Source organism: Pongo pygmaeus, chromosome 11 (genome assembly GCF_028885625.2).
Source record: "Pongo pygmaeus isolate AG05252 chromosome 11, NHGRI_mPonPyg2-v2.0_pri, whole genome shotgun sequence".
NCBI lineage: Eukaryota > Metazoa > Chordata > Mammalia > Primates > Hominidae > Pongo > Pongo pygmaeus.
The window spans coordinates 141172426-141184448 of NC_072384.2; the positions used below are offsets into that span (position 1 = coordinate 141172426).

Genomic DNA, 12023 nt, shown 5'->3' on the forward strand with positions numbered 1-12023 from the left:
GAATACTCCCATCTCAGAGGTCTCCACCTGATGTGGTTTGGATCTGTGTCCCCACCCAAATCCCAACCCACCCAAATCCCATGTCAAATTGTAATCCCCAGTGTTGCAGGTGGGGCCTGGTGGGGGGTGACTGGATCACAGGGGTGTATCCTGCATGAGCAGTTTAGCCCCATGCCCTTGGTGCTGCCCTCCTGATAGGGCGTTCTCGTGAGATCTGCTTGTTTAAAAACATGTGGCACCTCCTCCCCCACTTGCTCCTGCTCCCACCACATGATGTGCCTGCTCCCCGTTCACCTTCCAACATGACCGGAAGCTTCTTGAGGCTGTCCCAGCCATGCTTCCTGTACAGCCTGCAGAACCATGAGCCAACTGCACCTCTTTTCTTTATAAATTACCCAGCCTCAGGTATTTCTTTGTGGCAACGTGAGAATGGCCTAATACACCACCCATGCTACACACCCGCCTGAGCATCTCCAGCTGCAAGCCCAGGCTGGGTGCTTGGGGATGTGTGGCTTCATGAGGCCCCTGCCCACAAGCAGCTTGCAGCCTGGAAGAGGAGGCAGAAAATGAAATGAAGGGAAGCGTGCTCAGGCTGGCTTTGCTTTGCAAGGGAGTTGGGCAGTGGGACTGTTTCCAGAAGAGCCTTTGGGGCGGCTCAGTGGGGTGGAGGTGGAGAGAAGTGACAGGTGAGGTTGGGCCATAGGCAGGTTCCAGGCAGGTCTGGAGGGCCTGGTGGGCATAGCAAGGGGGCTGCACATTCGCCGCAGGAGCTTCAGAGAGCCCCTGAGGAGGCGTAAGTCACTGGATCAGATGGGCCGGGAAAAACTTGGGGGTAGAGCAAGAAAAGGGGGCCATGGGCAAGGAGGCAGCAGCGAGAAAACAGCCCCCATGATTAATGTTGAGGTCAGGGGGCTACGACCAGGACCCCGTGGTTCTGCTTCTGGGACCCATCATAAGGAAATCATCACAGACACAGTCACAAACTTGTCCACCACAGCAATATACCCAAGAGCAGATAATAATCATAGTAACCCCAAGGTTAAATAAAGGAGAGTGTGTCCACGGGACGCAACATAATGCAGGCCTTAGAAAGCCTGATTTTGATATAAATTTACTTTTTGGCCAAACAATACCACTTCTAGGAAGGCTGACCAAAGATCACCAGCAAAAGTGCAGAAAGATTCCTGTGCAAGACTTTTCACCACAGCTCAGCATGGCACAACAAAGACAGGGAAACGCCCACATCCTCAGTCCTTCCTCAGCAGCTGCATGAAGAGGCAAGTCGGCCTCAAGGAGGAGACCATGGAAGCGCGGTCACGGCCCAAAGGGCACCTCCCACCGCCCACAGGAAAGGAGCGTGTGTGCACACTGCTACTGCTTTGCAAATGCAAAGATGAGCCCCAAGCTATGAAAAGGGCACAGGTGGCAAGGGAGGAATCAAGATGGAGGAGAAAGGGCTCCAAGCTGGACTCCTCTGTCCAGACCTTGTTTTCTAGATTTGGCTTTGGAACAATGTAATTTTTTTGCATAATTAAAAAGCAAAATGAAAGAAAGATATTAAAAATAGAATCCCAAGAAAGCAAAATAAAGCAAGTGGATGCAGCTCTACATCTCAGTGGTGGATTATCCAGAGAGGAATCATTCCATGAGGCCCCAAGCATGGGGATGAGTGCACACTGCTGTGGGACGAGCCCTGGGGACAGAAAGAGTAGCAGGGAAGCCTTGCACTGTTTCTAGTCATCATCATGGTAGCAATAGCTCTGTCTGGTTTTTATTATTGTGACGCAACCATACATATGTTATGAGAAAAAGCAAACAAGAACTTTGTCAATGATTAGAAACCAAGATTTTTACACCTAAGAGAAAAGAAATGCAATACCACAGCTGTAAAGTAAAAGCCTGTACTCCTAAACTGGAATTGGAAACATCAGTATGAAAATGTATTTTTTCATTAAAAAGAGTCTTTTCTGGATCGTTCTATTGAAAAAGTCTAGAAATAACTAGCCAATGTGGTAGTAATGAGCACCCAAATTATGGTCTCCAAGTACCATGTCCCACTCAACAGATAAACAACTGATTGCAGGTTCAGAGCAGAAAATGTACAAAGGAGCCTGGAACTTCTTGCCACAGCAGAAAGCAAGAAAGCTATGCATATTCATGTCTAGAGGCACATGCCAGGATAAAAAAAAAGAAAACTATCAACACTGGAACACCTACTGGAGATATGTCAGAATCTCGAAAGCTAAAGAGGCCATCCCTGGCCGAGGATGGGACAATTTGGGCATCCAAATCCTAATAACCTCAGTGGACTGAAACACATCAAATATATTAAAATCCATACATTCATAAAGAATCCAAAAAGAGAAACTAACACTCTGATCGCCATTGAAGGGTGTCAGGAGACTCAATCTCCACAAAAAAATTTACAAATTGTGCTGGTGTGATGACGCACACCTGTAAGCGCAGCTACTCAGAGGCTGAGTTGGGAGGCTCGCTTGAGACCAGAAGTTCAAGGCTGCAGTGAGCTATGATCACACCACTGCACTCCAGCCTGGGCAACAGAGTGAGCCCCTGTCTCAATACATACATAAATACAATAATAAAATAAAGTAAAAAAAAAAAAAAAGTCATTGTTAAGAAAAGTGAAAAGGCAAGCCACTACTGGAATAAAATGTTTATAAATATCAGAATATATATAAAGAACTCTGTAAGTCCATAAGAACATAAATAACCCAATTAATAATCAGTAAAACAAATAAACAAACACTTCACCATAGAAGATATATAGATAACAAATAAGAATATGAAAAAATGTCCAACATCATTAGTCACTGGAGCACTAAAAATTCAAACCATAATAACATACCACATACACCCATGAGAATGGCTGAAATAAAAAGACTGGCAATATCAAGTGTTGACAAGGATGTGAAACAACTGGAACTTTCGTATCTTGATGACTAAATGCAAACTGGCACAGTCACTTTGAACAACAGTTTGGCCATTTCTTATAAAATGTACCATACACTTACTGTTTTGACCAGCAACCCCACTCTTGGGTATTTATCCAAGTGAAAACAAACATATATGTCCACTTCCGATCAGCTGTTTATTATTTATTCATAGAAACCAAAAATTTGGAAGAAGTCAAATATGCATTTATTGGTGAATCAATAAAAATTTTGTGTTATATCCATGCAATGGAATACTACCCCATAATTTTTTTAAATTGACTGAAATATGTAAAACATGTATGAGTCTCAAAAGAATCATGCCCTAAGCAAAAGAAATCAAACATAAAATACTACACCCAGTAAAATTGTATGTATATAAAATTATAGAAACAGGGAAACTACAATGACAAAAAGCAGATTAGTAGTTGTCAATGGCTAGAGGGTGGAGGTAGGGGTTTACTATAAAGGAGCTGGAAAAAATTCTAGGGGCTGATGGAAATATTCTAAATCATGATCAAGGTGGTAGTGAAATGACTATATGCATTTGCTCAAAATTCACTGAGTTGGTTACTTAAAATCAGTAAATCATGTTGCATGCAAATTTTATCTCAATAAAACTGACTAAAAAATGGAAAAAATACTAAGAAAATAATTTTAGTGGAAGAATAGCATGTTCAATATATAAAAATGGAAGACACAGAAATGAGACATAGAGGGTATTGTGAGTAGGTCTAACATACCTGCAACTGGAGTACCAGAGAGAGAGGAGAGAGAATGAGGCACAGGCAATATTTGAAGAAATAATAGTTGAGAATTTTCCAGATCCACAAATGGAAACATCACATTGAAACTGTAGAAAACCAAAGAAAGACAAAATCTCAAAGCAGCCAAAGAAGAGAGAGAATATGTTCAAAAGAGCAATAGGCTGACAGCTGACTTCTCAACAGCAAAGATGGAAGCCAGGAAACAACGGAGTAGAATCTTCACTGTGCTCAAGAAAATAACTGTCAACCTACAACTCTGTCCTGTGGGGATATTCTTCAAGAACTGAGGCAAAAACAACTGATTCTCAGACAAGCAAAAACTGACAGAATACCATCTTCAAATACACATTCAAATTCTAAGGGTATTCTTCAGGCAGAAAGAAAGTGACACTTTGGGGAAAGCAATTGTACAAAAAAAGTAATTAATTAAATTCAGGGAGAGTGACTCTTGATAAAAGACCAGAAACACAGGAAGGAGTAAGAGCAGAGAAGGTGACAATACTTGGGTAAATCTAAAAATGCTGACTATAATAAGTTCTCAGAGAGACTAGATAGATAGACATAGATATAAAGCCACTCTTATTGGGGGTATGACTAACATGTAAAAAGCTGCACATACCTGTATACATTTGATGAGTTTAGGAGTAACTTTACAGCCATGAATCCATCACCACCATCAAGGCCACAGAAATATCCATCACCACCCAAAGTTTCCTCCAATCCCCCCTATATATGTCCTCAAATTCCTGGGCTCAAGCGAGCCTCCCACCTCAGACTCCTGAGTAGCTAGGACTACAGGTGCACGCCATCATGCCCAACTAATTTTTCTTATTTTTATTTTGTAGAGACGAGGTCTCACTATTGCTCAGGCTGGTCTTGAACCCCTGGCCTCAAGTGATCCTCCTGCTTTGGCCTTCCAAAGTATTAGGATTACAGGCATGGGCCCCCACACCTGGGCCCCTTATATATTTTTAATGGATCCCAATAGCAGCGTAGAATTCAAAAAGGGATAAATGGAGTTAAAAAATAGTCTAAGTTTCATACATTTTCCTAGAAAATTAAACGTATCTATAAATACTAGAATTAGTGTATCAAGAATGCATGCTGTAATTTTTAGGGTGTTGCTAAAATAATAGAAAAAGAGTGTATAACTTTGAAGTGATAATGTGAAAACAAGATTTTTTTTTTTAAATACCATATCAACCCAAATGAAGATGAGAAAAAAGAGAAGAAATGTATAACAGGTAGAACAAAGAAAAAGTGCATAATAAGATAGTAGGCATAAAGCAAGTGTATTACTATGAGATGTACATGGTCTAAAATCAGAGTTGTACAAAAGAAAAATCATGAGCTAAGTATAATTTAAAATTTTTACAGTAAGCAAATGGAAGCTGGTAGAATTATTTTTTTAAAATATTTTTATTTAACTCAATCTTTCTAAAATATCATTTCAACATATATTTAATATTCAAAATTGTTGATGTATCTTATATTCGATTTTTCTTAATAATTCTTCAAGATCTGGTGTGTGGTTCACATTCACAGCACCCCTGAACTTGGCCCAGCCACATTTCAAGTGCTCAGGAGACATGCATGGCTAGTGGCCACCACATTGGACAATGCAGGTCTAAATGACCAGTGACAATTATTGGGCTGGATTTCAATAAACACACACACACACTTATTTTAGGTAAAGTGATGCATCATGAAAAAAATACAAAAAAATGTAAAATGAAGAAATATCTAAAACATAATGAAACAGAAAGGTTGAAAGTAAAGTTATAGAGAAAGACGCATCACAGGAAAAATACTGGAGTCCCTCCGTATCTGCAGTTTTGCTTTCCACAGTTTCAGTTACTCATGGTCAACCATACTCCCAAAATATTAAATGGAAAATTCCAAAAATGAACAATTCATAAGTTTTAAATTACATGCCATTCTGCATATCGAGATGAAATCTCACAGCATCCTGCCTAGTCCTGCCTGAGATGTGAATCATGCCTTTATCCAGTGTCTCCACACTCCATACACTGCCCACCTACTTGTCACTTAGTAGCCACTTCAATTATTAGATATAAAAAACCTAGTATATATAAGGCTTGATGCTATCCACAGTTTCAGGCATCCACTGGAGCTTATCCACAGTTTCGGGCATCCATTGGGGCTCTTGATATGCATCCTCGCCTAGAAGGCAGGACTTGACTCCTGTAATCCCAGAAAGCTAATGTAGCCTTGTTAATGTCTACAAATTAGACTTTGGGTCATAAACCATGGCAAGAGATTTTTTTACTGGCTCATGCCTGCAATCCTAAACCTTTGGGAGGCTGAGGCAGGAGGAACACTTGAGTCCGGGAGTTTGAGACCAGCCTGGGCAACATAGTGAGAACTCTACAAAACATAAAAGAATTAACCCGGCATGGTGATGCATGCCTGTGGTCCCAGCTCCTAGGGAGGCTGAGGTGGGAGGATCACCTGAGCCCAGGAGGCCAATGCTGCAGCGAGCCATGGTCGCACCACTGCACCCCAGCCTGGGCAACACGGCAAGACCCTGTCTCAAAGATGATCACTTCATAATAATAATAGATTCAACCTACAGGGAGATATACTAATTCAAAAGTTTGACTCTTCTAACAATATGGTCTCAAAATAAATAAAGCAAAATTTGACAGAATTATAAGAATAATAAATCCACAGTGAGAGATTCTAACATACCTTTCTCAGTCACCAATGGAATGAGCAGTCAAAAAAAGCATATCAGATTTAGACAAGATGGGGCATGGTGGCTCACACCAATAATCCCAGCACTTTCGGAGGCTGAGGTGGGAGGATCACTTGAGCCCAGGAGTTCAAAACCAACCAGGGCAACATAGCAAGACCCCATCTCTACAAAAATAAAATTATCAGGGTGTGATGGTGCATGCCTATGGTCCCAGCTACTCAGGAGGCTAAGGCAAAGGATTGCTTGAGCCTGGGAGGTCAGGGCTGCAGTGAGCTGTGTCGATGAAAAAAGTCAAACTGTGTAAAATGTTTTAAGAGATTTATTCTGAGCCAAATGTGAGTGACCACGGCCCATGACACAGCCCTCAGGAGGTCCTCAGAACATGTGCCCAAGGTGGCTGGGGTACAGCTTGGTTTTATATGTTTTAGGGAGGAATGAGACATCAAACAAATACATTTAGGAAATACATTGGTTTAGTTCAGAAAGGTGGAACAAATCAAAGTGGGGGCTTTTAGGCTATAGGTAAATTTAAATATTTTCTGGTTGACAATTGGTTGAGTTTATCTGAACCCAGTTTACTTGGGATCAATGGAAAGGAATGTTCAGGTTAAGATAAAGAACCAAGTTTTATTGTGCAGAGGAATCTCTCAAGATACCAGATTTCAGAGAAAGAGCAGGTTGTAAAATGTTTCTTATGGGACCTAAAAGGGTGCCTGGCTCTTAGATGATTATCTCCTGAATCTGGAAAGAAAGGAAGGAAAACAAAGGGGAAAGGGGATTCTCTATAGAACGTGGATTTTTCCCACAAGAGACTGCAGGGCAATTTCAAGGTATGACAAGGAAATGTATTTTGGGGATAAATATTCTTTTCTTGTCACATAATGTTACACCAGAGTCAGATTGAAAGTAAGTCATGATATATAGGGTCAAATAAAACCCATCTGGTAAGAATTTATGGTTTGTAGGACATTACTCCCTAGACCCCTTCGGTAGGAATTTGGGCAAGATTTTTAAAAAATCAGAGTTTAGTCCTAGCTGCGATCATGCCACTGCACTCCAGCCTGGGTGACAGAGCAAGATCCTGTCCCCCACTCCCACCACACCCCCCTAAAGAGTAAAGAATAACACAAATAGTAAAAGTGACCCAAGCACATATAAAGACTATGCTCACTAACTGCAAAATGCATATTCTTTTCACAAATACAAAAACATTTAAAAAGTTGGCCAAAGTCCGGGTCATAAAGCAAGTCTCTAAGTTTCAAAGAACTGCAACCATACAAGGCACACAAGAATGCAGAAAATCAATAACAAAAAACTATCTAGAGCCTGAACATTAAGCAATACTCCTGTAAGATAAACCATGGGTCGAGAGGAAATCACAACAGAAATGAGAATATATTTTGAACTGAATGAAAATAATATAACCAAATTTTCGATTACAGAGCCATGCTTAGAAAGAATATATATCATTAAATATGTACATCAGATAAGAAGAAAAGTAGAATATCAATAAGTGAGAAAAGAAAAGCAAATTCTTTTTTTTTCTTTTGGAAAAAATCGATGAACTGGATAAGAAAATAGAATCAAATGGCATGCTCAACTGAGCTGAAGGCTGTTTCTTTGGGGAAAATGAATAAAATTGACACCTCCCTGGCAAGACTAGCCAGAGGAAAAACAGAGGGCACAGAAACATGAAAAGGGGCTCAGCATCACCACTCATTTAGGGAATGGCCATTTCAGGCCACAATGCAATGCCACTGCATGACTACTAGAGAGGCTAAAACTAAAGTAACAGTAACAAGACCAAGGGGTAATAAGAATTCAGAGATTCAAACCCTCGAAGCAACAGAGCAAGACCCTGTCTCTAAAAACAAACAAAAAACAATTGAGCAGTAACATAAGATGTATTGCATTGCCTTTCTCTTCTCTACAAGAAAATATTACATATGAAGAGGCAGCTAAAGATTACACAGCCAAAAAATATAGAAGAAGTTTTATAGAGGTGGATCAGGCAGTTAATAAAAAGACTATGCTTTTTCCCTGGATTCTATAATATTTATTGCATGTAGCCACTTTCTTAAATGTATAATTTATTGTAATTTTTTCTCATTCTAAATATTCACTTCGATTTTTTAAAATTATTTTTCTTTTTAAAATAAATAGAGAGAGGGTCTCACTATGTTGCCCACGCTAGTTTCAAACTCCTGAGCTCAAGCAATCCTCTTGCTTTAGCCTCCCAAAATGCTGGGATCACAGTCGTGAGCCACTGTACCCAGCCAAATATTCACTTTCAAAGAAAAAGAAAAAAAGAAGAAGAAAAAGAAAAGAAAAAAACAGCACAGCAAGAAAAAAAGTATCTCACAGCAGCCTGAGGAACGTGAGGTTGGCTAAAGTGATGAGGCCCAGAGAGACCAACAAGAGGCTTCAGTCAGGCCCCCACCCTGACCTGCAGCCAGGCCCAGGGTAATTGTTTCAAGGCCTTTTGTTTTTCCTTTCTTTACCTATAGTTTCCAGATTTGCTGGTAAGTTAACCAAAATGTTATCACAAGTTCCACAATGTGACCCTCGCCTATTGTCTTCATGTTTAGGATTAGGATTTCCGATACAAAAAACAATATCCAGTCAATAGCTCCTGTGATGTTAATGAACCAATGTAAATTCTTGGTAAATAACTTAAGAATTTCCCCTTCTTTTTTCCTTTAAAACCTCACTTGTAACTGCTGCTAATTGGAGCATCTATTCAGGGCAACTTGAATTTATTTCTCTCTGGCTGCAGTCCTCAAACTCTGCAGTCCTCAAAACTCTACTTACATTAAATTTTGCCTCAGTCTCTTCCTTTAGGTTGACAACAGCCACTTGGTTAAGCAGTCACCACATGACCCCACAGTCCCACTCCCAAGTATCTACCCAAGTGACACAGAGACCTGTGCTTCATGTTGACCTGTACAAAAATAACTAAGTGTGTATGTCTATAATGGTGTTAAATCAAGTTTAGCCTAAAGCTGCCTCCTTACATATTTCAGTTTGGCCTAAAGGTTTTTCTGCACACTGTGAACTATATAACAAGTGGAGGTGTAAACTGATCATAGCCCCACACCTGTGCCAATCACTGAGTTTTGGCCAATCAAATGTAGCCACTGTTCAAACCATGTTCAAATAAGGCAAACACTGAGCTGCAACTCCAGCTGTTTCTGTACCTTGCTTCTCTTTTGTGTATTTCACCTTCCTTTTGCTGTCCATACATTTTCTTCCACCATGTGGCTGCGCTGGGCTCTCTCTGAATCTGCTGTGATTCTGGGGGCTGCCTGATTCATGAATCAGTCATTGCTCAATTAAACTCCTTTAAATTTAATTTGGCTTAAGTTTTTCTTTTAACAATAGTGAGAGCTGACAACGTGCTAGCAGCCCTCGCTCGCTCTTGGCGCCTCCTCTGCCTCGGCATCCGCTCTGGCCGTGCTTGAGGGGCCTTTCAGCCTGCCGCTGTGCTGTGGGGGACCCTCTCTGGGGCTGGCCAAGGCCGGAGCCGGCTCCCTTTGCTTGCAGGGAGTTGTGGAGGGAGAGGCACAGGCGGGAACTGGGGCTGCGGACAGCGCTCATGGGCCAGTGCGAGTTCCGGGTGGGTGCGGGCTGGGGGGGTGGGGGGTGGGGGGTGGGGGGGGGCCCCACACTCAGAGCCGCCAGCCGGCGCCACCAGCCGTGGGCAGTGAGGGGCTTAGCACCTGGGCCAGAAGCTGTGGAGGGTGTGCCAGGTCCCCCAGCACTGCCAGCCCGCCAGCACTGCACTCGAATTCTCCCGGGGACTCAGCTGCCTCCCCACGGGTCAGGACTCGGGACCTGCAGCACACCATGCCCGAACGCCCCCACCTCCCACACGGCCAGAGCCTCCCCGACAGGTGCTGCCCCCTGCTCCACAGTTCCCAGTCCCATCCACCACCCAAGGGCCGAGGAGTGTGGGCGTGTGGTGCGGCACTGGCGGGCACCTCCCCTGGTGACCCTGGCGTGGGATCCACTAGGCAAAGCTAGCTGAGCTCCTGAATCTAGTGGGGGTCTTGGAGAACTTTGGTGCCTAGCTAAAGGATTGTAAATGCACCAATCATCACTCTGTGTCTAGCTCAAGGTTTGTAAATGCACCAATCAGCACTCTGTGTCTAGCTTGGGGTTTGTGGATGCACCAATCAGCACTCTGTATCTAGCTAATCTGGTGGGGACTTGGAGAAATTTTATGTCTAGCTAGAGGATTGTAAATGCATCAATCAGCACTCTGTGTCTTGCTCAGGGATTGTAAATCCACCAATCAGCACTTTGTCAAAATGGACCAATCAGCTCTCTGTAAAATGGACCAATCAGCAGGATGTGGGTGGGGTCAGATAAGGGAATAAAGGCAGGCTGCCCGAGCCAGCCAGGGGCAACCCACTCGGGTCCTCTTCCACACTGTGGAAGCTTTGTTCTTTAGCTCTTTGCAGTAAATCTTGCTGCTCACTCTTTGGGTCTGCACTGCGTTTGAGCTGCAACACTCACCACGAAGGTCTGCAGCTTCACTCCGGAGGCCAGTGAGACCACAAACCCACTGGAAGGAACGAACAACTCCGGACAGGAGGAACAAACAACTCCAGACGTGCCGCCTTAAGAGCTGTAACACTCACCGCAAAGGTCTGCAGCTTCATTCCTGAAGCCAGTGAGACCACGAATCCACCGGAAGGAAGAAACTCCGAACACGTCCGAACATCAGAAGGAACAAACTCCGGACACACCATCTTTAGGAACTGTGACACGCACCACGAGGGTCCACGGCTTCATTCTTGAAGTCAGTGAGACCAAGAGCCCACCAATTCCGGACACAATGGGATTATTCATAATTGCCGAACACTGGAAACAACTCAAATGTCCTTCATCAGGGGAATAAACTATGGTAGCTCCACACAATGAAAATGTATTAAACAATAAAAGGAACAAACTCCTGGAACAAACAGATGAATCTCAAATGCATGATGCTAAGTGTCAGATGCCAGACTCAAAAGGCTGCACATTGTGTGATTTGATTGTAAACTAAAAATAAGATCCTAATCCCCCTGAACAGACTGAATGGACCCCCTCCTGGCCAAGAGGACCCCAGAAAAACCTGAAAAACTGTGTGCTTAGCCATAGCAGGAAGGGAAGTCAGACATACCTTGCTATACCCCCTCTCTTTTGGAATTTAGACACAACTGACCAGCACTAATGTTAAAATAGAGACCAGAAGGCTGACAAAACAGACTCTCTATAGCAATAAGTACCCAATTATAAACAGGACCTAAAGCCATGCATGGCAAGGCCACACTTGCAGGCCATCAATCTTGCTATGTAGCATCCTTAACTTAAAACATTCCTTTGTGTTGACTCCAAGTTTTAGATAGAGCCTTTAACCGACTGCAAATTACAGAGTCCCTGAATCCACCTATAACCTGTAAGCCTCCTCTTCCAGACATCCCACCTTTTTGGACCTAACCAATGTGTGTTTGCCACGTACTGATTTAGGTCTTTGCGTTAGTTCTTGTCTCCCTTAAACACATAAGACTAATCTGACTGCCTCAGGCACACTTTCTCAGG

The 12023-nt window shown here is 42.7% G+C and overlaps 1 protein-coding gene across 16 annotated transcripts in view; it reads right to left on the reverse strand.

The window, feature by feature from the left end:
* ANKMY1 (ankyrin repeat and MYND domain containing 1) overlaps positions 1-12023 on the reverse strand; it is a 106229-nt gene that overhangs the window by 67847 nt on the left and 26359 nt on the right. The window lies entirely within an intron of this gene.